This window comes from Mesoplodon mirus, assembly GCF_964341445.2.
Source record: "Mesoplodon mirus genome assembly, chromosome: 6".
Taxonomy (NCBI): domain Eukaryota; kingdom Metazoa; phylum Chordata; class Mammalia; order Artiodactyla; family Ziphiidae; genus Mesoplodon; species Mesoplodon mirus.
In genome coordinates this window covers 6,831,993-6,858,560 of record NC_138982.1, presented here as the reverse complement: position 1 = coordinate 6,858,560, position 26,568 = coordinate 6,831,993, and the positions used below count along the sequence as shown (strand labels likewise).

General features: G+C 40.9%; 1 protein-coding gene across 1 annotated transcript in view; it reads right to left on the bottom strand.

Moving 5' to 3' along the window:
• CLSTN2 (calsyntenin 2) overlaps positions 1-26,568 on the bottom strand; it is a 622,407-nt gene that overhangs the window by 315,853 nt on the left and 279,986 nt on the right. The gene's annotated exons all lie outside the window — the stretch shown is intronic.

Sequence of the window (26,568 nt, the reverse complement as noted above, 5' to 3'; positions counted from 1 at the left end):
CTGTTGGGCAGTGAGGACTCCATCAGGCCCTATCGCCCCTGTGAATGCCAGACATGGCAGCCTGGGGAATGGGAGTCATGTCCTCTCATAAAGCTCAGAGTCCCGTGATCTCTCACTGCTTATAAGTTTCCTCTCGGGAAGGTGATGGCTGAGTGTGAAAACACCGCAAGGTCCATAAAAACCCTGTAGTGTCCAGCCACGAGGGAAGACAGTGTGGTAGAGGCTGTGTCTTTATCTCATGTAGGGAAAAGTTAACTTCCCTGGTCTCTGGGAAGCCAGAGCACAGAGAATGGATGTTTGGAATAAGGCATGCCAGGCTCCAAAGTGTAAAGTCAGTTTGAGTAAAAAATACTCTCAGAAGTTGGCCCATGGTAGACCATGTCCACCTTTACCAATATCATTTTTCAAACTTTCTTAATATTTCTGCTCATATTTCTCATAGACAGGTTTTCCTGGAAAATATTAAAGATGCATTTACAAATGACAACATTTTTCTCAAGGAAACTTTCACTGATTCCTGGAATAGGCTAGTTTCCCCCATTTTTATGTATTCATAAGGTACTATACAAGTCCTCTCCTCTGTAGCACATAAGGAGAGCTGGGTTTTTTTTTGTTGTTGTTGTTTTGTTTTTTTTTGGGTTTTTTTGGCCACACTGCATGGCACGCGGGATCTTAGTTCCCCGACCAGGGATCGAACCCAAGCCCCCCTGCAGTGGAATCGTGGAGTCATAACCACTGGACTGCCAGAGAATTCCCAAGGGAGCTGTATTAAATAGCATATGTGCTTGTTGAAGGCCTGTCTTTCTTTCTGACAGCAGGACTCCATCTGTCTTGTTCACTGATATATCCCCAGATGTTAGCACAGTTCCTGATCACAGTAAGCACCCAATCAAAATTTGATAGAAGAATGAATGAAGGCATAGTCTAATCCCTTCTGCCAGAAGAGTCTGAGACACTAGGATCAGGGCAAGATGCCTGGGAACAGTTACAGGACATTAATATCAAGATGAGAATTAAGTACAAGATCAATTTCCTCCTCAGTCAGCTGTTGTTTATTCTAACAAACAGATCTGAACGAGTGACCTGGACCACAGGCCAGGGTCAGTGGATTCATGGAACATTGACTCCATTCTCCTCTCCCTCATCCATGGTAGATACTAAAATTTAAGTCTTCACAGAACACTTACTTGCTGAATACAGACATGGTCTGAGAATATTTTACAACAGAGCACTCCCAGCGGTCCCTGCCAATTGCTTGGAGATGACGGGAGATATAAAACCTATTTAACATCCTGAGCATAGCTGACAGGGATGGGCAGGCACTATCTGACAAAATGGATATAAGTTACACCCTGAGATGGCACTCTTAATATTCCTTTCTAAAAAACTACCTTGCTAAAAATATTGAGAAACAGAACACATAGAATGATAATTTACAAATCATAATTCCTACAGCTGATTTCATGCATTATCATTTTTCGTGTTCTGTCACATTGTCAACAATTACAAGTTCCCATCTCCTAGGATGTCAGTGCATTACAACCTGATGATGGGGGATGCATACCACTTCCCCCACTCTTAACCTCCTAGATGATGGTCAGCATGTCATCTGGGGAGAGGAACGTTCTCCGATAGAGAGGGTGAGTGTAGAGGCAGGGAATCTAGTAGTGCCACAAAAAATGTTAGCTTCCTCTCTTATCCTAGCTTCAGAACACCCCTTATCCCCTGGTCAGTCTTTATTGCTCCAATCTCTTGAAGCTGGCTCTCTAGCTCTCTGTTCTGCTGCTTTTCTAGGACCAAAGTTAAGGATCATCTACCATGAGTAAAGCCTCCACTTCTTGGCCGACAGCACATGTGTCTGTCAGCACATTGGCAGTATAAGTAAGATCCTTGTGTGTATAATTTTACATCTGTATAAATGTTATCTGCCCTCTCAACAAACCTGTCAAGTTGGCAATATTGCACCATCATTTTCAGATGAGGAAATGAGGTTTAGGGAGGATATGTAACTTAGCCAAGGTCTCGTAGCTGATTAAATATTATAGCTCAGTGGGGCTCAAATCTTGTCCTTCGTTTCTAAATCTCATTCTTTTCCCACAATGTCATGCAGTCTCTCATGCTTATTTTCTTTGTTTATGATAACTTGCTCTGTAAGGACTACCATAAAAAGAGCAGGATATCCAGGTGCAATTAAGGTAGAGCTATGGCTGAGGCTGGGGCCAGGCTTGTAGAAATGCCAAGGCCAGAGGTAAGTGCACAGATGGAATGTCTGTGCCCAGGAAAGGAAGAAAGGTAACCTATTCTCTGGCATGAGATCCTACAAGATAGGAAATCTTTTGTTTCTTTTATAAATGTTTATATATCTATGTGTGTATATGTATACATACACACATGCATATATGTATGCACACATGCATGTATGTAGACACACAAATATATATACACATATATATCATTTCATGTCTTCTAAGGTGCATTTTTTTTCATATTATATCAACGAATCTTACAATCAGTAAATCAATGGCATCTCACAATTTCTGGCCAGGCTGTAATCATGCTGTAGTTTTCATTGCCAGTGTGTACACATCAAAATTTGTAGAATGACTTTTAGCACTTGGACAGAGTTCAGGATACAATAATGAAGCACTTTAAAAAAATGTTGTATGAGCAATGCTCTAATGGCATGAAGGATAATACTGTAGGCAAAAACTTTGGATTGGACAACTCTGAATGACAGGTGATTAGAAAATTCAGCCTCTAAATGTGAAGATAATTTGAAGGCTCCTCAACCATTTAATTTTACTTATATTATTTTAAAGTATGCATGGGAGGGGTAACAGCCTACTGTTTGTTTTAATAAGTCTTTTAATACGTATAAAATAACATTTTTTTCCTAAGTATTAGGAAAATGTGTCATAGATTAGCTGGCAATGCTTTTCCTTTCTTAGTGGTACAAATAATGGTGCATCTCACATTTGATGTCATCTTAGCATCAATAAATAGGACTCACGTATGTATTGTGTATGTATTCATATGTGGGTGTGTCTATTCTTCAACCTTGAAGAAAAATTTAGTTGCAGGTCTGGCCTGAATCAAAATTGTGAAGTTATCTCATTTTGCTTTTCATGCCACCAACCACCCTGCCCTACACTCACAGCCAGTATTTGGGGAGAATGGCAGCAAAAACTGCAATTATTGAGGCCTTCCTGCCACCCCAATGTGGCAAAGATTGCTGGGATAGACTATGAGAGGCAGAGTACATTTGAGAAATGCACAGATTTGTTTTTTCACTTTGATTTCTCCTCCCAGATGAATGTCTTCAGTTCGGCTGGGTAATCTGACTTCCCTTTTAGATCCACATCCATTGAACTTTACACCATGAGTGTGCTGAACAAAAACTCTAGAATTCAAGTCCCTTCTTGCCTTAGTCATTCTATTATTTCAGTGCATCACAAATCTCACTGTAGCTGAACCCAAGGCTCTGAGGCATTCTAAAGCTGACATTTTAAAATCACCCCTAACTCAAATTAAAATGGTTTTGACATGGTGTTCTGAGAAGGCACAGTGCTTAATAGCAAACACTTCTCATGTATTAAGCAGGATGAGTCAGCCTAATTCTAAAAAGATGTCATAATGAGTATGCCACAACAGATGTTTTAAAACTTGCACCAAATTTGCCTCTATTTTTTTTTTTTCTTTTAACATCTTGGAACGTGAAGGGAAAGTTCCACTTCTGAAAATGAAGAGAAATCTCTTATTACCAATTACAAAACATGATGTAAGAAAAATGGATTCAGACTTATTATTTCTTTTTCCTAGTGGAAGTAAAATATATCAAAAATAGTTGCTTCTGGACAGTATAGATTTTCTTCCACTCTGTGCAGAAAATGTTCTTAAAATAGAACACAGAGAACTTAGCTGAAAACCATGCATAATTCAGCCTAGAGGGTTAACCGTAATCTCTTTACTCTGTTCAGGTAAATGGTTTGTGCTCTGAAAACAGGAATTTTCCAGATAGTGGTGAAAAGTCAGGTTATATTTTTCTTCAATACAAGAATCTGTCACAAATGGAGGCTCTGGCAATCTATCCTGTGGCCCCAAAGGGTCAAGGGAAATGTCCTCAGATCTGAGATAGGATGCACATACAGCATTGGGGTTGATGCTTGGAGAAGCACCCATGCTTAGTTCTGAGCACAGGGCTGAGCAGAATGGGACTGTTCCTTTGAATGCTGGATGAGTTATGTGAAAACACACATTGATTTCCTTCTTCTGTAACAGGGAAATAGCAAATTATCACTTATACAAATTTTTTTTTTCTTGCGGTACGTGGGCCTCTCACTGTTGTGGCATCTCCCGTTGCGGAGCACAGGCTCCGGATGCTCGGGCTCAGCGGCCATGGCTCTCGGGCCCAGCCGCTCCGCAGCATGTGGGATCTTCCCGGACCAGGGCACGAACCCACATCCCTTGCATTGGCAAGCGGACTCTCAACCACTACGCCACCAGGGAGCCCCACTTATACACATTTTGACTTGATTTACAGAAATACTTCTGAGACAGTAGTGCCTCAACTTTAGGAACATGACTTCACACCTCTGGCTACTCCAGTTGCTAACCATGCAAGCTTGGGCAGATGACTCAACCTCTTTGTGCCGCAGTTTCACCACATATAAAACAAGGATAAAAATAGTATTTAATAGGACTTCTGCTTCCCACCAGGATGGGATAATAAGAAACTACTGCCTTAAAAATCCAGAACACTGGGAACATGTATAAAACACTGGTTTTCAGATATTGTACAACAGGTAACACAGCACAGTGATCCCTGAGAGAAGAGAAGTATGAGAAAACTACCAAGGCTGAGGGAAAAACTACTGAAAAAAAGCAGACAGAATAATCCTTGGAGCTCAGTGCTAGAAATAGTTTGTGTTCCCACCATCCAGGGAGGAAAAACCTCGTAATGCATGAGGCATGGAGTAATGCCTCAGTAATGAGGACAAATTATCCCTAGACTAACAGCTGATCTGGCCCCATTTAATGAGGCTTAAAAGCAGGCTTGAAAAACTAAAACTGATTCCAAGAAATTTAACTGCATTCCAGAATGAAGTCCAAAAATATTTAAAGGTATAAAAAAAGTCCCACAACTCAACACCATAAAATTCACAATGTCCAGTATCTAATAAAAATTTACCTGGCATGCAAAGAAGCAGAAAAATATATGCAATATAAAGAGAACAACCAGTTGATACAAACAGACCCAGTAGTGGCACAGCTGATAAAATTAGTAGTCAAGGACATTAAAACAACTATTATAAACATATTTCATATGTTTAACAAGTAGAAGAAAAGAAAGCACAGGCAGATAAGGAAAGATATGGAAGATAGATAGAGAGATAGATAGTTAGATAGAGAGATAGATGATAGATAGATATTCCTCCTCACTGCTACCTCCCCTTCATATCTGTGGCTTTTCTCTAAAAAGTCCTTTTCTCAGAATTTGCTTTTCCCAAGTATTTTATTCTCCTTCATTCCCTTTCTTCCAGTAAATAAAGTGTCTTCACCTTCTTTAATTTAGCTCAAAGCAGGGTTTAAACCTTGGATGAAGACAAACCTCCCATTCACTTATAGATTGGGAATACATTAGTCTCCACACTAGGAGGAGGCTTAGGAACCCCAAGGATGGTCTGGGTCTTCCCCTTGGGGCCCCTACCTCTCCCAGCTCCACTGGCAAAACAGCTCTGGGACCTGTGGTCACAGACCAGGTAGACAGCAAGAGCTCCTCACAGACAGCAAGGGCTCCTCACCAGAGCACAGTGGAAAGGTAAGACCAGCCCTCTGCCAGTCACAGCAAACTAGAAGATTAATTAATGTCACTCGGACCAACAGGTGGGTCCCCAGACCTGCACAGCACTGGACACATTTAGGCCCTGATTTATCATTTCCACTGTGTTCATTGAGCATGCATTTAAATGTCTTTCCAAACAGACTGATCCATTTTTGCTCCCAGCAGCACTTAGGCTCTCCTCTACCACTACCTTTCTTCTTGGGGGTGGGGTGGGGGAATGTTACATGCTAACGAGGAAAGTCTTCAGGGAAGGGAGAGGGTAGAAAGAACTTGTGTGGGACTGTCAGGGCCCTCATCTGGCCCTCAGAAGCCAATCACTGGGAGCAGCACTGCTATCTGGGGCAATTTATATTAATCAGTCCATGTGCCCAGCTGTATGCAGACAGCCATAGGCTAAAAGCATGGAGGACAAAAATGAATGTGTTTTGAACATACTATGTGCAAGAAACATTTATTAAATTATATTTAATCCTCACAACAACCTTGAAAGATACATATTCCTATTTTGTAGTTGACAAAATTGAGGCTTAGACAGGTTGAGTGAGTCACACAGCTAAATAAAGCCTGAGGAGACAAGTCTCATTTACAGAGCAGTTGTTTGTCCTAGGGCTGTATGGGCTGTGGAAAAGAGGACAGCACTGTGGCCGGGGACTGCAGTCCTGGGTGGGCTCCTGTAGGAAGTAGCACAGCTGCTCGTCTTTGAGAAACAGGCTGTGAAGCAGGATGAGAGAATTTGACCTTAGGGGAATAGCATGATAAAGCAAAAGAGCAAGAATGATCAGGGCAGTGAAAAGGCCCATTGATGGGGACAGAGGCTGAATGACATCAGAATGGATGAAACGGATGGATGCCAGTTTTGATCTTCTCACATGGGCACTGATATATATAGACGATTTTATGAGACAAGGATGTTTTAGGAAATAATGGCTGTTCCTAGAGAGCTAAGCTATTCCTTTTGGGGAGGGAAGTCCAAAATCCAGGAGATCTCCTTGGAATTTCTTGCTATGGTACTAGAATACAACTGAATGAGATCATAACAGCTGACATGTATTAAGCATTTAAAATAAACCAAACACTGCGATAAGAGTTTTCCATGCCCCATCTACTCTCCACTATAACTTTGGTAGTTGGATGTTACCTTCATTGAGCACATTTCAAAGAGGAGGAAACTGAGGCCCAGAGGCTTAAGTACCTTATTTGCTCCAGTTCACACCATTGAGCAGTGAGCCAACTGTAGGCACAGGCAGTGAGATTCCAGAGCCTATGCTCCACCTCCTCACAACTCAAAGTGTGGGCTACAGAGCAGCTGCATGGGCCTCACCTGGGAGCAGTAATACTTGTATATGAAGATCTTTTTCTTAATAAGTATGAAATACTTAGAAAATCATAAAGCGTTATCACAGGGAAAGTATTAGGAATACCTTTCAGCCATTGGATTTAAGACCATGACCCTTTCTTGGGTTATGCCTTGCATATGTAAATCTCAGCACAGAGCTGAATGGGCCCAGATGCTCTTGAGCAAAGCTCTATAGCAGGTGTTGGCAAACTTTTTTTTTTTTTTTTTTTTTTTTTTTGTAAAAGGCCAGGGAGTAAATATTCTAGGCTTTGCAGGCCACATGTTCTCTGTCATGAGTACTCAACTCTGGCATGAAAGCAGTCATAAACAGCACATAAACAAACAAGGGTGGCTGAGTTCCAATAAAACTTTATTTACAAAAGCAGATGGTGAGCTGAATTTGGCTTTCAGGCTATAGTTTGTCATCCCTATTTTAGAGCACCAAATATTACCCTCTGAAAGAGGGGCTATGGAAGGGAGGGAAGGTAAGAAAAGATACTTCAAACTGAACAGACTTTCTACTAGCCACCTGGATGCAGGACACTTCAATGGGGGCACGAAATCTTTGGATTCTGGGTGTCTGGGATGAACATTACAACTACTAACAGGGTGAAGAAGAGTATCAGACTATTTATGACAGGGAGACCTTTTGCCCCTCCATATCCAACTCTTGTTAGATGAGCTCTATAAAGTAGAGGGAAATGTCAACTAACATCCATCAATTCTTTTTATTCATTTACATTTACTGAACGACACTATAAATGTCAACTAACATCCATCAATTCTTTTTATTCATTTACATTTACTGAATGACTACTATATACCATGTAGTACAAATAAGCACAGGATAAATTATGCAGTGTTACTGTTCTCAGAGAGCTCATAATCCAATGGGGAGGAAGATGTAAATAGCTAGCCTACCAATGTGCATGCTAGCTTGGAGATAACCACGGGGCATGGCGTGAACTTGGAGCAGGACATCTTACACAGACCAGGAGAAGGGAATCAGAGCAGCTTTCTGGAAGAAGGTAACCCTCCATTGATACTTGAAGGCTTGGAGGATATGGAATCAACTAAGTGAAGGAAGAGTGGCAGAGTAAACAATGCGCAAAGGCTAGAAGCAGGAGGAAGTGCAGGGGGCTAAAGCAACCTGAGTGCAAAACCAGAGAATTAGTCTGAAAAGGGAATGGAGGGCAATGGGTGAAGGAGAACCTGCGGCCAGATTATCAAAGGTCTTTGCACCCTCTGAAGGAGGTGGGCTCAATTCTTATGGCAATGGGGTGCATTGAAGCCTTTTAAATCAGAGAGAAAAAAATGCATGGATTTCCGTTTTAAGAATCCAGAGAAATTTTACTAAGGTTTCACTATGGAAAATGGATGTACTGGGGAGGAGGGGGTGGGATGCCATACAGAGGAGAGGCCAATCAGGAAGCTCTGGCAGTGACAGGGCTCAAAGAGAAGGGGTAGTCCTAGAAGGAAGACTTATAGAAGGAGAACTGATAGAGCTTGGTGAGTTTTGAAATGTCAGTGGTGAGAGAGAATTAAAGACACTCAAGTTTCCGGCTGAGTAACTGGGTGGGTGTTAGTGTCATTTATAGCAACATTCAATACAGAAGGAAGATGAGGTTTGGAGGAGAGGTAGTGAGATCAGCTTTTGATTCTGAGTGTCTGTGGGACAGACTAGTGAAGATGCTGAGTAGGTAGGTATATGGGACTGGAAGTTACGGAGAGCTCTGGGCAGGAGGTAAGGGATTTGGAACATCAGCTTTTAGGAATTGTGATCAAAGGGATGGCAGAGAGGAGACCACACAAAGAGGGTGAATAGAGTAAGAGCAAAGGGCCTTGGAGGAATCCCAGGGGAGAGATGGTCAGAGTAGGGAGACCATGAGGGAGAAGGGAAAGGGCACCCCTGATGAGGGAAGGAGGACCAGGAGAGAGTGCCATAACATCAGTGCCAAGAATGGCACATGGATTATCTCCTGTAAAGTTTCCAACAGCTGTATGGCGAGATCTGATTATCCTTATTTTACAGAAAAGAGAACAGGGAATCAAAGGGGAAACGTAACTTGACTAGGTTTGCAGTGCCAGTAAGGTTTGGAGGTGGGATTGAAACATGTTTGTTTTTTAATTTGAAACCTATGTACTTCTATCCCACAAGCTATATCACAGGTTTCAATAATAAAATGAATGACTTTTATTTGTATGTACTTTGCTCTAGACACTGTTATAAACATTTAAAATATATTCACTCATAATAATCCAATGATATACAGTACCAATAATGTAGTACCATTATTATCCTTATTTTTCAAATGAGATAACTGAGGCACAAACTTGTTTAAGACTGTGCAGTTAAAAAAAAAGGCAAATCTTGGATTTGAACACAGGAAGTCTGGCTCTCAAGTCTGTGTACCTAACCACTACATTATACAACTTGAATTGATCTGAAACCTTTCATTCAGCAAAGGCTAATGGAGTGACTACCACATTCCAGGCATCGTGTCCAATGCTGCAATTAAAAAATGTGCTAAACCATTACAATTCTTACCCAAATAGATCTTACAGCCCAGTACCTCCTAGAACTGATTCTCAATCATATTTAGAAAAGACAAACAATGAAGAGACAATAGAGTTGAGTGACAGAATGTGGAGGAAACTTGAACTGGGGACAGTTGAGAGAAATGCAGGCTTTTATTTAACACCTCAGTGTCGAGTACTTTTCTAGACCAAGATGAGCTATAATGGGCAAACTAGTTTAAAGGGCACAGTCACTTAAGGATATTTCAGACTTGCCTTGACCTGAATTTGTCTCCCCTTGTGTTTTTCAGTGGAAGGTATTTTTGTGATGGTTAATTCACTGTTCATGAGACAATCTGCACTTTTTTAAAAATCATAAAGCTTTTTTCAATCTCCTTTTTATGGTGGGAATAGACTGAGACATTTAGAATTTAGAGGGCTGGGATTTATGGAATCATGGAGTTCATCCAGTGCTGGATGATTGAGAGGATATTGACAACTCTGGAGCCAGGAAAGGGAAGAGTGACTACTTCAGGTGGGAAGGAATCTTGGGTAACATCACCCAGGACAGTGGGAGCCTCCTCCCAAAGAAGCTAAGACCCTTGTTTCTTCTTAATAATGGTCTCTTCTATCTCTGGATAATAGCTCTTTTCCCAGTGCTCACCATGGGATTTCATTGTTATGGAGATGAGAAAGGTCTGAATTCGGAGGAATCTACAATAGATGTTGCAATGTGGAGAAACAGTAGTTACTTATAAAAAAAATGAGAGAATAATTCCCCTATTTATTAAAAGCCAAGTTTGAGCTATCTCATTACCTTCAGGAACTGCCAGGCTGACCTGCCAATGAAGTCTCCTGAGAACCTATAAGGCTTTTTGTCCTCATACTATTATGGGAGATCCCAGGGAGACTACAATATCCAGAGGGTGGTTTGGGAAGGATTCCCTCTACAGATAACTAAAGGTCATTTCTGAAATAGCTGTATTTACTCTTTGAGACATGCTTCAGGGACTGGACTAACCAGTCATTGAGGGTATTACAGGTAGGTCTAAAATGCCCATGGGTTTGACCTATTTCTTTGCATGTAGGCTAGCTGCCTATTGGACCACACAATACTACTATGTGTAACCTTCCCAGCAAATACATTTGCCTCATGACAGTGCTGTCAGGATGTATTTTTCCATACATCAGAAATCAATGCCAAAACTAGCCCCTACCCCTGCTTACTGAGACCTGATATTTCATCAGTGCCCCACCCATCCATCTACCCATCCATCCCAGTCATCTAGAAAACACTGGATGACCATTTACTTTACTGAGACTTACTCTGAGGGCAAGGAGATGAATCAGACATATCCTCCAAGCTGCTCACAGACTATTAGAGAAGAAAGATAGGAAAGCAATACTTGCAATAGAGTGAGATAGATTCTATGATAGTTGTATATCAAAACCAAAAAATAGATTGAGCTCCCATCTCACATCCTGTTCAGAGTGACAATCATGGGAGAGAGCACAAGTGTGAGAGAACTAGTCAGCAAAAGTCTCTGTCTATACCCCCATAGGGCAGAAAGAAATTCTTCATTGTTAGAGCTTTACCTCTCACAGAGCAAGAGCTTATTTTGCCTTTGTAAGAAAGATCTTGATAAGGAGAAGGCTGGAAAGTTGGGTCTAGAGGAGCTCTGGAGGAATTTGTGGAGAAGGCAAGAGTGGATACAGTATTTCCAGGCTTTCACAGTGAGCATGGCAGCTTCCCCACTTCTCTCTTCACTTCCTTGTTTCCTTACTTCCTTAATGCCTGAAAGATTTTTAGCTCTCTTGAATAATCACATGAGGAACATCAATATAATTGTTGCTTTGTCAAAGGAAAAAAACTTAGGATGCTAGGAACAAGAGAGTGGAATGAGAACCCTCAGAACCTCCTTTTCCCATGAAGATACTGATCCAGCAACAATACATGAATCAATTCCCTCTGTGAGAAAAGCAGAAGCCAGTTAAAAGGATCCTGTACCCCAAGTGAGTGCAAAACCAGCTGTTATAACTATAAAATATTTTATGTATGCCCCATGGTAACCACAAAGAAAATACCTATAGATGATACACAAAAGAAGATGAGAAAGGAACCAAAACATGTTTGCACAAGAAGTCAACAAAATACAAAGGAAGATTTCAAGAGAGGAAAAAGAGGGACAAAATTGCCATAAGATAGACAGAAAACAGTGAACAAAATGGCAATAGTAAGTCCTTCCCTATCTGTAATTACTTTAAATTTAAATAGTTTAAGCTCCCTAATCAAAAGACATAGAGTGGCTGAATGGATTAAACAAAGCAAAACAAAACAAAGATTCAACTATATGCTGTCTACAAGAGACTCACTTTAGATTTAAGGACCATATAATGAAAATGAAAAGATGGAAAAAGATATTCCACATAAATGTCAACCAAAAGAGAGCAGGGATGGCCATACTTATATCAGATAAAATAGACTTTAAGTCAAAACTGTCACAAGAGGTAAAGAAGGACATTGTATAATGATAAAAGAGTAATTCATCAAGAAGATATAACAATTATAAATATATATGAACCTAACATCAGAGCACACAAATATATGAAACAAACACTGACAGAATTGAAGGAAGAAGTAGATAGTAATACAATAATAGTAGGAGACTTCAATACCTCACTTTCAGTAATGGATAGAACATCCAGACAGAAGATCAATAAAGAAACAGCAGATTGAACAACACTATAGACCAAGTGGACTTAACAGACGTATAAAGAACATTCCACACAACAGAAGCAGAATACTTATTCTTCTCAAGTGCACACAAATAATTCTCCAGGATATAGTGCTTTAGATCACAAAAAAGTCTTAACAAATTTAAGAAGATTAAAATCATTTTCTGACCACAATGGAATAAAACTAGAAGTCAATAGCAGAAGACTAAAAAATTCACAAATATGTGGAAATTAGACAACACACTCTTGAACAAAGAAAAAATCAAAAGGGAAATTAGAAAATATATTGAGACAAATGAAAATAAAAACACAACATATGAAAACTTAAGAGATACAGCAAAAGCAATAGTAATAGGGAAGGTTGTAGTAGTAAACACCTACATTAAAAAAGAAGAAAAATCACAAATAAACAACATAAATTTATACCTCAAGAAACTAGAAAAAGGAGAACAAACTAAGCCCAAATTTAAGAGAAAGAAGGAAATGATAGAGATTTGTGCAGAACTAAATGAAATAGAGAATAGAAAAGCAATAGAAAAAAATCAATAAAACTGAGAGTCGGCATTTGGAAAAGATCAACAAAATTTACAAACCTTTAGTTAGACTAACTAAAAAGAAAGGAGAAAAGACTCAAATAAATAAAATTGGAAAGAAGAGACATCTCAACTGATGTCACAGAAATAAAAAGAATTACAAGAGACTGTTATGAAAAATTATACACCAAAAAAAACTGGATAGCCTAGAAGAAATGGATAAATTCATAGAAACACGCAACCTACCAAGACTGAATTATGAAGAACTAGAAAATATGAACAGACCTATAAATAGTAAGGAGATTGAACCAGTAATCAAAAACACCCAAATAAAGAAAAGCCCAGGACAGCTTCACTCAAGAATTCTCCCAAACATTTAAAGAAGAATTTATGTCAATCCTTCTCAAAGTTTTCCAAAAGATTGAAAAAGAGGGGATACTTCCAAACTCATTTTTTGAGGCCAGCATTATCCTGATACTAGTGCCAAAGACATTGCAAGAAAAGAAAACTACAGGAAAATATCTCTGATGAATATTGACACAAAAATCCTCAACAATATACTAGCAAATTGAATTCAACAATACATTAAAAGGATCACACACCAAGACCAAGAGGGATTTATCCCTGGGATACAGAGATGTTTCAACATATGAAAATCAATTGATGTGATTTATCACTTTAACAGAATGAAGGATAAAAAAATCACATGATCATCTCAATAGATGCAGGAAAGTCATTTGAAAAAATTCAACACCTTTTCATGATAAAACACAGAACAAACTAGGAATAGAAGGAAATTACCTCAACATAATAAAGGTCATATATGAAAAACCACAACTAACATCATAATCAAAGGCAAAAGACCTGAAAGCTTCCTCTCTAAGATCAGGAACAAGAAAAAGATGCCCACTCTCACCACTTCTATTCAACAGAGTATTGGAAGTCTCAACCAGGGCAAATAGGCCAAAGACAACAAAACGAAAAACAAATAAAAGGCATACAAATCAGATAGGAAGAAGTAAAACTGTCCCTATTTGCAGACAACATGGTCTTGTATGTAAAAAACCCTAATTATTACACACACACACACATACACACACACAAACTGTTAGAATTAATACACAAATTCAGTAAAGTTGCAGGTTACAAAACCAACATGCAAAAATCATTTGTGTTTCCATACACTAACAACAAACTATCTGTAAATGAAATTAGGAAAACAATCCCATTTACAATAGCACCAAAAATACTAAAACATTTAGGAATTAACTGAGGAGGTGAAAGACTAGTACACTAAAAACTATGAGAGAAGTTAAAGACATAAACAAATGGAAAGACATCCTATGTTCATGGATTGGAAGACTTAATATTAAAATGTCCCTACTATCCAAAGCAACCTATAAATTCAATGCAATCTCTATTAAAATTCCAATGTTATATTTTGCTGAACTAGAAAAAAAACCCCGAAAATTCATATGGAACCACAAAAGACACTGAATAGCCAAAATAATCTTGAGAAAGAAGAAAAAAGCTGGAGGCTTCACACTTCCTGACTTCAAAACATTATAAACATTATAAAGCTATAGCAGGTATATATATATATATATATATATATATATATATATACACACACCAGTGAAATAGAATAGAGAGCCCAGAAATAATCTATGCATATACAATCAAAAGATCTTTCAGACCGCCTGGAGGGGTGGGATGGGGAGGGTGGGAGGGAGGGAGATGCATGAGGGAAGGGATGTGGGAACAGATGTATGTGTATGACTGATTCACTTTGTTATAAAGCAGAAACTAATAAAAAAATAAAAAAAATTTAAAAAAAAAAGATCTTTCACAAGGGTGCCAAGACTTCACCATACGGAAAAAATAGTCTCTTCAACAAACGGTGCTGGGAAAACTGGATAGCTACATGTACAAAAATAAAATTGGACCCTTATCTAACACCATAAACAAAAATCAACTCAAAATGGATTAAAGACTTAAGCATAAGACCTGAAATTTTAAAAAAATCCTGGAAGAAAATGTAGGGGAATAGCTTCATAACATTGGTCTTCACAATGATTTCTCAGACACAATACCAAAAGCACAGGCAACAAAAGAAAAATTAGACAAGTGAGGCTACCTCAAACTAATTAGACAAGTGGGACTATGTTAAACTAAAAATCTTCTGTGTAGCAAAGGAAACAATCATCAGAGTGAAAAGGTAACCTATGGAAATGGGAGAAAGCATTTGCAAACCATATATCTGCTAAGGGGTTAATATCCAAAAAATATAAGGAATTCCAACAACTCAATAGCAAAAACACAAATAACCTGAATAATAAATAGGCAAAGGACTTGAATAGACATTTCTGCAAAGAAGACAAATGACCAATAAATATGTGAAAATATGCTCAACATCACTCATCAAAAGGGAAATGCAAATCAAAACCACAATAGCTATCACTTTACACCTGTTAGAATAGCCACTATCAAAAAACCCCCCAAAACAAAAAATAAACAAACAAAATAATAAGTGTTAGTAAAGATGTGCAGAAATTGGAACCATTGTGCACTGTTGATGGGAATGTAAAATGGTTCAGCTGTTATGGAAAATAGTATGGAGGATCCTCAAAATATTAAAAATAGAACTACCATATGATCCAGCAATCCCACTTCTGGGTATGTATCCAAAGAATTGAAATCAGGATCTCCAAGAGATGTCTGCACTCCCATGTTCACTGCAGCATTATTCACAATAGCTAAGAGGTGGAAATAACCTACTATCCTTCTTTCCCCACACCCTCCTTAATCCTGGCAACCATTAAGCTCTTCTCCATTTCAATAACTTTGCAATTCAAAAATGTTATATGAATGGAATCATGCAGCTGTAGCTTTTTGGGATTGGCTTTTTTTCACTCAGCCTCATGCTCTGGAGACTCAGGTAAGTATCAACAGTTCATTCCCAATGTGTTTTCAAAGGCATTTTCACACCTAGGGGAAGTTCTTCATGAGCTTGTGTGAATATGCCAATAAAATCCCTTGCAATGTTATAGGAGGAAACATTCTCTAGAGTCGTTCCTATTTTTTTTAACATCTTTATTGGAGTATAATTGCTTTACAATGTTGTGTTAGTTTCTGCTGTATAACAGTGAATCAGCTGTATGTATACATGTATCCCCTCTTGCATCTCCCTCCCACCCTCCCTATCCCACCCCTCTAGGGGGTCACAAAGCACTGAGCTGATCTCTCAGTGTGAGACAGCTGCTTCCCACTAGCCATCTCTTTTACACTTGGTAGTGTATACGTGTCAATGCTACTCTCTCACTTCGTCCCAGCTTACCCTTCCCCCTACCTGTGTCCTCAAGTCCATTCTCTACATCTAAACAACCACCTTCTGGAGGTTTCGACACTGCGGTAATGACCACAAACATTTTGAAAAGTTTCCAGTGTGATTTTTGTGCATGTGAACTTGAAAAGGGAATAAAAATGTCAGTGGCCATATTCATCTTGCATAAAATATTTGAACTTTATGCTGCACTAAAACAATAAATTGTCTCTGTAATAAGACATGGGTGATTAAGCAAGAGAAACAATTCATGTAGCTTGAGTTGAAAAGAAGCAGTGCAATTGAAGTAATGTAATCACACCCTAGGAACTCAAGGAGGGGGTGTGTGCCCAGCGGAGGTGACTGGTTTATGCTTCTTTGTATAATGTATAAGGGAAGTGTAATTTAATTTGCAAACAGAAATCTTTAGAAATCAATTAGGAGTTTATTCCAAAGAGGGCAAACACCAGTCAACGATTTACAGACTTCTCTACAAGAGAACAGAAGTTCAGCATTTAGTGCTCAAGTCTTGCCTTACACATCTCCGCAGGACTGACTCCGGGGGTGGGAGGATGTGGTGGGACGACAAGGAGAGGTGTCCTTCTTTGCAAGTAGCCCCTTGCTTGGGCTCCTTGGTGGAAGAACAGACCCTGGTATTTCTCATTATACTGTAGACTTGCTTTTTCAGTCATCTCTAATCAACATTTTCCTTATCTTTCTCAGAACATAGAACATAGGCAGTCAGTCTAATAAGAATTAGCAAACGAAGATTTTGCGGTCATGTAAGTTTGGGGAATGCTGGTTTAGTCAAAGTTAAGGAGGCATCTTTACTGCAGGAGTGCTCAGACCCTTTGATATGAGGCTGTGCATGGGAGATCCACAGATGATTATGAGTAAGATTGTACAGTTATAATGACTGATTGTAAGATTGTAATCAGGATTTTTTTTTTAACTTGTCTGACCAGGGGACCTCATTTTCTTGTGAAGATTTACCCAGACAAAATCACTCTGGGTCCCACTCTGAGGGGCCTTGTTTCCTGTCTGTGGGGCCTGTGTGCACAGGGACACCATAAAAACAAGAAGATACATTGTACACTGGGGGCACTTTCCATTGTGTTTCTTGATGTATCACCACTCCCTAGGACAGTGCCTGGCTCATAGTAAGTGCTTACTGAACACAGGTTGAACAACTAAAAGTAACTATTATTGCTTGGGGAATTGTGCTAAACTTTTTAAATATATTACCTTATTTAACTCTCAAAACAATACAGAGAACTAGGTCTCATTGTTACTTGCTTCTATAGATGAGAAAACTGAGTGTTACGATAGTTCATTAATTTTCCCAAGGTCATACAGATAGGAAAGGGCAGGCTGGGGCTTGAATCCAGGTTATATGACTCCACAGCCCACGCTGGTAACTGTTTCTCTACACTTCTTCTAGGAAGGAACAGATACGTAGATAAATGAATCCAAAACCCATGCAGGAATCACTCACAGGAAGGGAACTAGCCCAAGTGGCCCTACTGAAGCACCCCACTCCTCTGAGCTAACTCATCCTTGGACATGCCTTCCAGAATACTCAGGGATAACACACATTTCCAGAACCCTCCTGGCTGCAGAGGCTGGCACACATGCCTGTGAGAACTGGAGTGTCATCAAGAACCAGAGTCACCAGAATCACTTGGCTTGATCTTCAGTTAGTTACGTGGGGTTCTCTTTAAAAGAGTCCACACTGAACACTGAGGCATTTGGAGCCACAGAAACAGGAGTTAGGAGGTTGGCGGGGGGATGAAGCCCATGGAAGCAATTAAATAATCGCTAAGGCTTCCAATCAGGAATTAAGTGTATTTATTTTAGCACAGTAGATGGAGGCTCAGGAGAGAGGGCGTCTCAACCTCTCAATGTTCCCAGTATGTCTCCATGATGCTTCTACCCCCACTGTGGCAGACAAGAAATAACAAACTTGCCCAGGAAAGTGGACGTTGATATGGTAAAAAGCCTGGTGCAGAGAGACATTCTGAGGATCCCTCTTTGGAAACAGAGGGAAAGTGCTGAATCAGCTCCCGAGCACTCAAGGGTCTCTTGAGCTCTGGCCAAAGGCTGGCAAAAGACTCCAGAGGCCAGCTCCGCCACTGGGAGCTCACTTTTGCTTCCTCCTGTTGATGCTTTCTCCATGCATCTTGTGTTGGCTCCAGGTAAGAAGTCACCTCTGACCCAGGATGGGTAGGACATTTCTTGGTCAACACGACTGCAACTCAGTAGAGGATAGTGGTTAAGAAGAAAAACTCTCAAGCCAGATTGTCTGGGTTTGATTCTTAACGCTTCCACTTTCTAAGTGTGTCTGCTTTGAGCCAGTTATTTTATTTCTCTGGGCCTCAGTGTCCCCATCTATGTAATTGGGATAAAAATGACAGTATCTCTTAAGATTATGGCAAGGATTAAAAGATAGAAGAGACGTAAGGTATTTACATGTGAGGCTCATCTTCTGCATGACTGTATGTCTTGCTGACCCTCTGGTTTTCAGATCAGCCTCGGTGTGTTTAGTGTGGCGAGACAGCCTCTTGGTATTGGATCAAATCCAGGGCACTGATAAATTCTACTTTGGGGAGCTGCAGTGCCAGGGTCCCAGTCCTGGCTGCCCTGTGAGTCTCGTAGACCCTGGATCCTAGGTCTCAACACAGGTGCCAGCCAACCTTCAGCACACTTCCACATCAACCCCCAAAGGATGGAGATGTCACTGGAATTCCCGAGGTCAGCTGGCATCAGAATGAGACCCGGAGGGGCTCCTAATCTAGCCTGTCCTCCTGCCTCTCAGCATTCCAGGTCTCAAGCATTTGCCCCACATTCTGATGGGATGTTTAGTTCTTAGCTGCAGACATACTCCAAGGATTGTCTAGAGTGATAATTGAGAATTAAAGTCATAGGCAAGACAGCAATTGTGCGTTTAAATTTATTATCCTGCTGAGTATCCATCATGTTTCAAGCCGTAAGGGCCCTTAAGTGATATTATTAATTCATTCTTTCAATAATAGAAAACATTTTTTCAGCAACTGGTAAAGGCCTAACATTGTAGAGATTCAAAGAATAAGACTTGGCCCTTGATTTCTGCTTTGAATGGTGGTACATTTGAAGTTAGACCCAGTATGGGACTGGGCTCATGTGTGTCCAGGGCCTGGCTAACTCCTCACCTGTCCCCTACTCCCCACCTGCTCTCAGTGTGGTCTCCTTACAGCCCCAAATCCACAGTCTCACAGAGATAGTACCTCAATTCACTTTCTGGCTTCCTGGCCCCAGAGGCCAAATTTATTAATGTAGGTAATAATATTAACCTCACCAGCTGGTTGTGAGGATCCAAGGACACAGTGTAGGTGAACTTGCTGGGCACACAGAAGAAATATCTGCCTCCTTTCCTTCCCTGGATGGAAACTTCCTTGTCTCTGTCACAGATCAGCACAAAATGATATTTGGTCTTGTTCTGTTCTTTCTTGCCTCTGAGTTCATGCATCTGCTTTTGCTTTTGGATTTTCAATTAGATGGAATGCATTATGGAAGCAGACGCCAATTCTGCTCATGTATCTTTATGATGTATTTCTACTGAAGACATGTCTACTGAATTAAATGGAAATGGCTCTTGGAGAATTTGCCTCTGAATGCACCCAGAATCTTCTCCTTGAATGATGGTGTTAATGGTAATAGACAAGGGAAGGGCACTTGCTATGCTGCCCAGGCAAGGATGCTTGGTTCCAAAGCTAAACACATCTAGACCAATTTAAGGCTAAAATTGGAAACTGTCTGTAAACTAACCACGGGGTTCAGGTGGGAAGACAAGAGGACGGATTCCACATGTGGTCCTGATAATGTCCACAGCCCTATTGTCCCAGGGAACCTGCACTCCCCGCTCCCACCAGTGTTACAGGCTAGCGACCAAATACATCACGACACTGACATATAGCATGATGAACATAGTGAGAGGACACTTGGAAGGTGGGCCACCTCCGTCAGGGGGTGCTGTGAGCAGATTAGACCACAGGCCTCTGAGGACTCCTGCAACAGGTGACACAGCACGCTCTGTACCCCTGCAACGCTTAAAGCTAAACTGATGCATCTGATTGTTTTCATCTGGGAGTTATTTTCCTGGTAGCAGGGAAACCATGAGAGGCAGGATAGCATAGCATCTGGAGCCCGACGGCCTGGCTCTGCCACTTACAGACGTTGACAGCATACCTGAGCCCTCACGTCTTCCATCCTCCATGTAACATCTATAAAATGAGGAGAATAAAAGTGCCCACTGCCTGGGGTTGCAGTGATGCGAAATGAGTAAATATGGCCAAAGTTCTCATAACAGCATGGAGCACAAATCCCATAACCCAATCAAAAAATGGACAGGAGATCTAAAGAGACATTTCTCCAAAGAAGACATACAGATGGCCAAAAAGCACATGAAAAGATGCTCAACATCACTAATTATTAGAGAAATGCAAATCAAAACTACAATGAGGTATCACCTCACACCAGCCAGAATGGTCATCATCAAAAAGTCTACAAACAATAAATGTTGGAGAGGGTGTGGAGAAAAGGGAACCCTCCTACACTGTCTGTGCGAATGTAAACTGGTACAATCACTATGGAGAACCGTATGGAGGTTCCTTAAAAATCTAAAAATAGAGCTACCATATGATCTAGCAATCCCACACCTGGGCATATATCCAGAGAAAACTATAATTTGAAAAGTTATATGCACCCCAATGTTCACTGCAGAACTATTTACAATAGCCAAGACATGGAAGCAACCTAAATGTCCATCGACAGAGGAGTGGATAAAGAAGATGTGGTACATATATACAATGAAATATTACTCAGCTGTTAAAAGAGAATGAAATAATGCCATTTGCAGCAACATGGATGGACTTAGAGATTATCATACTAAGTGAAGTAAGTCAGACGAGAAAGACTTATTATATCACTTATATGTGGAATCTAAAAAAAATGATACAAATGAGATTATTTACAAAACGGAAACAGACTCACAGACTTCAAAAACAAATCTATGGTTACCAACGCGAAACATAGGGGGGTGGGAGGCATAAATTAAGAGTTTGGGATTAACATAAACACACTATTATATATAAAATAGATAATCAACAAGGGCCTAATATATAGCACAGGGAACTCTACTCAATATCCTGTAATAACCTATATGGGAAAAGAATCTGAAAAAGAATGGATATATGTATATGTATAACTGAATCACTTTGCTGTACACCTGAAACTAACACAACATGGTAAATCAACTATACCCCAATACAAAATAAGATTTAAATTTAAAAAAAAGACATGAAATTTCCAGAGAAAAAAAAAGAATAAAGAAAAAACCAAAGCCGTAAGTAAGCAGCAGATGTGATAGTGACGATGCTGTCTTTCAGAGACATTCGTGTCTACGTGAGATGGCATGTGCTCTCGGGGAGGTGCGGAGGTCAGCCAGGAAGCTTGGAAGAAGGCAAGCTTCCAAGCAGGTGCTTTCCTGATGAGTGCTCTATGAAGCAGATGTGCAGAAGCCCAGCTTCCCCAATGTCAGAGTTGAGTCCACTGGCCAGTCTGGAAGGACTGGGCGCTGCCCAGACACCACGTGTGCTCCTTCCCACTGTATTCACCAGCCTCCAGGACACCAAGATAGGACCTGCTCCGAATGAAAAGTGAGCAGCATCCATAAAGTATTTAAAAATACATCAAGAAAGAGAACTCTGGAAACAAGGTTGCTCCTAGATAAAAAAAAGTCACCCTTGTTTTCTTAAGGAGCTCAAAATTCTCTGAATGAAGGAGCTGTGGCTTGAAAGGTTACCTGTGGGAAATCTGGAGCTTTTAAAGCCCTGAGCTTTAATTAAAGCTCACTCATGGGCAACTAATGTGTGAGTCCAGAGGTCCCCTGTTGTGCTCTCTGGGAAGGCAGGCCAGAGAAGGGCTTTGATGAGAGGAGAAACTCCTGAGTCCTTGGTACCCATGTGAGAGCCGTGTGCCCCCGTTCCCGTTCCCTCTCTTTAGGAAACGTTGTAAACCCCACTCTTCAGAGACGAATGCACCCGGGCACCCGAGTGCCCATCATTCCTGCAGTTCACGTATGATGGTTGCTATGGTGCTACCCAAATGGACCACAGCGTGGTTGGAGTTGATGCGCTGGTGGTATTTTTTTAAATTCTCAATTATTAAAATTAAAAAAAATAGGTCCACGCTCCTTCTACAATAATCTTGTGTGTGAACCAAACGCTGCCACTTGGGGTTTCCTGCTCCACCCAGCTTGGGTTCCCGTTTTGCCACTCCACCACCTCTGCTCACGTTGTTCAGTGAGATGGTTCAGACTATTGCACCATTTAACCCTACCTCACATGACTGTGTTTGTGAAGGCTCTTTCTATATCCTCATCCCCCTGGGGACGCCACATACTCTGTTATCAGAAGCAAACTCAAGTCGTCATTTCCCTCGACAGATTCACCCCAAACTCTATCTTTGCTCCAGGTGTCATGGGTCTTGGGCTATTTTGTAAAACTGTCACCTGCCTTGAAAGGTGTCTGGGGAGAAATCTCCTGTGGGCTAAATTTGGCCCAAAGACATGCTCGCTTGACCTGCTCAGTGTTTTAAAAAATCTGAACTACTTGCTGAAATGTAAAATTCAGGAGGTTTAGATGGATCAACTCAGACTCCCCTTGACAATCAGGAGAGCTAGCAATCTGGGCCAACAAGGCAACAATTGCTGGGTCCTGCTTTCCCTGAGAGCAGACCTTCCCCAGCTCGCCACGACCCCAGGGCTCCTCTGTCTTATTTTCTGCCCCTCCCTCGAATTCACATCCTGCTTGGTCCTTGGGTGGGGTCTTTCCAACCCAGAAATAAGAACTAAATAAGTGAGCAAAGGTTTATGAGTGCCTGGATTGCACCGAGAGCACCATCCCAGACCCCTAACAGCTCTGCAACTAAGGGGCTGCAGGATGTTGCACCTTTGCTTACATAGCATTGATGAATACAAGCAGAGAAATAACAAGTTCAGGGCTTCCCTGGTGGTGCAGTGGTTGAGAGTCCGCCTGCCGAAGCAGGGGACACGGGTTCGTGCCCCGGTCTGGGAAGATCCCACATGCCGCGGAGCGGCTGGGCCCGTGAGCCATGGCCGCTGAGCCTGCACGTCCGGAGCTTGTGCTCCACAATGGGAGAGGCCACAACAGTGAGAGGCCCGCGTCCCGCAAAAAAAAAAAAAAAGGAAAAAAAAAAGTAAGTTCAATAACTCCAGAGTTTTGCTTCCAAATCTGCCAGTATGTTGTGAGAAAGCCCCTAAACAAAGAAGGTAAGAAACCTAGGACCAAAGCACCCAAGATTCAACATCTTGTTACTCCATGTGTTCTGCAACACAAACGTTGGCGTATTGCTCTGAAGAAACAGCGTACTAAGAAAAATAAGGAAGAGGCTGCAGAATACACTAAACTTTTAGCCAAGAGAATGAAGGATGCCAAAGAAAAACGCCAGGAACAGATTGCCAAGAGACGGAGGCTGTCCTCTCTGACAGCTTCTACTTCTAAGTCTGAGTCCAGGCAAAAATGAGATGTTCTAAGAGAAATAAATAAGATCAGACACCAAAAAAAAAAAAAACCCCAAAAAACTGGAATCTCTTAGCTAATGGGGTGGCCATTTTTCTGATAAGAACTGGGAAATATCTGCTGATAGTAGCTTAGTTACATAGACATTGTGTTTTTACAAAATAATAACTGTTATATTTCTTGTCAACATTTATTTAGCTTTGTTTTTACTTCCTGAGTTCCAGCTCCATGATGAGCTCTTGAAAAATGACCACAGGTCCTATTCCTGGTCATCTTTCTGCTGGAGCAGATAGAAAATGGATCAGTTCTTCTATGCTGAGTCATTAATTAAGACTTTGGGAACGATCTGGTTCATTGCAGGGCCACAAGAGTGCTAATGTGCTTCAGAGCTAAAGCAGAACATGGTTTGGTTTCTTCCTTCCTTTCTGCTTTAGAGAACTTTTAAAATTTAAAGCATAATTTCCAAGCTTCCTCAGCACTTGACATTTCTTAAATAGTTTCATCTTCTAGCCCAACAACAGTGCTCTTGCTTTCTAAGGCACATATGGCTTTTTTTTTTTTTTTTTTTTTGCTCTAGAAGCAGCTGACTGGGAGAAAATCACAGGTGAGGGAAGGCTATCTGAAGAAACATGTCATGTGCTACATACAATTTCTAGGGCCAAAACCCCTCTCTCAAGACACCAACAATTTCTATTCCTTCCAGATCTTGAAAAGGTACAGAAAATATCATAATCATATTGTAGACCAAGCTTTATTTTGCTTTTTGCATTTTCCTACCTTTAAATTTTTGTCATGTACAAAGAAATGAACAAAACTGTATTTTAATGGTGACTATTGAATGATGATCAGTTTTTCTTGGATCTCAGCAAATTGTGGAGGAGGTGCCACTGTGGGCTGAAAGAGGATGAATTCTAACAGGAAAAGTCAGTTCTCGGGGCAAGTTACAAGTCTGCTCCACGGACAGCCATCCTGGGTCAAAGTGGCTTAGTTTAGTTTGTCAAATTATTTTTGATTGGTGAAAACATCCCCAACCTTGGTGCAGAATTGCTTTTAGAAGAGTGAAATAACAACCTGTGCTTTTTAAAATAACCTTTTCTCTGAGGATATAGAAACCAAACTGGAACATGTAACAGACCCTCAGCTCCAGCCAGAGCCAGCTCCTGGGGAATCGCGAAGTCAGCCAACTCCAACTTGACATCCCCTCCTTTCTCCGTTACCTGGCAGTTAAGAAATTGCCCCCTGGAGTCACATTGTTGGGATTCAAATCCTATTGACTAGCAGTGTGACCTTGGGCAAGTTATGTAACTTCTCCGGACCATGGTTCCTCATCTGTAAAATGTAATGACAGCGCCTCCTGCATGGGTTTTTGCAGGATTAAATGAGTTAGTACATATAAAGCATTTATACTAGAGCATGGCACATGGTAAAGTCTTAAATATGTCAGATTATCTATGGAGCATCCTTTCACTCCACTGTCAGTTGGCTTCCCAGGTTTTCTTACCTGGTCTTGGATTCACTGTCTGGACGTATCCCTCCCACTTCACTCCCATTACCATCAAAATCTAATATCTGCATGGAACTTTGAAGCTTACAAAAAGCACTCACACTCTAAACCTCACATACTCTTTATATCAACCCCGGGTATTATTCCCCACTCTGCTTGATTGTTTTGGACAACTTAGCATCACCTTCTCTCCTCTGTGTTTTGTCCTGTATCACGGGCCTAGAGTCCTGGGAACTAGATTTCCTAGAATTCTAACCAGCAGGTAACAGATTTCTATCTTTGTAGGAGTAACAGCAGAGAGGCACGTGTAGGAGAGTTTGAAGGTGGAGGAGGAGCAGAACCCTCCTGCCCCTGAAGCCATGGGGGGTGAGCAGCCATGGGGGCTCTCCAGCAGAGAGCAGATGGATGGACTGATGCCAGGTGCACTGGGCACCCTTCTGCAAATCACCCCACTGGTGCTGCAATTCGTGACGTCCTAAATGCTAGTGCTGTCTCTCCCTTTCCTTCGCCCCACAGCTTCTCTAAAGACCTTATGCCCTCTAATCCCCTCTGTGAAATCCCTTCCTGTTGGAAACACCTGGAGTGTTAGCCATTTCCTTGACCAAACCCAGACTGATATACTTGCTTTATATTAAATAACACACATTGAGTATGTACTATATACAAAGCACTGTTTTAAGCTTTTCATAAATTACTTATTAAATCTAACAATAATGCAGTTTGAAAAGCAGTGCTATTATCCTGATTTTTCAAATTAAAAAAATGGGGCACAGAGAGGTTATGTTACTTGTGCATGATTATTACTAGGCTCTCCCCACTCTTAATTTACTGAATGTTTGTTCTATGCCTGGCATTGTGCTAAATGCCTACATGAACAAAGAGTCTCAGGTTTCCCGAGGTAACACTGGTAGTTAAGAGCCAGACAAGGATTCCCATCCCTTCCCAACTCTGCATCCAATGTTTCTTTCTCTCCAACCTCTGATACCTCTTACATGGAGACAACTAACATGGGGATAAAGACAGATAAACTGTTATGGTTAAGGGGTGTCTGGCTAAGAACTAGTTGTCTGCCCCGTGTTTTATGTGCACCTTACATTTTACAGAGGAAACTGTTTTATTCCAAAGAACGAGAGTGTAGTGGTGGGTCTTGAAGGCCAGGGAGAGTTTGTGATTGTCATAGAAGGAAGAAGTGGGGGTAAAC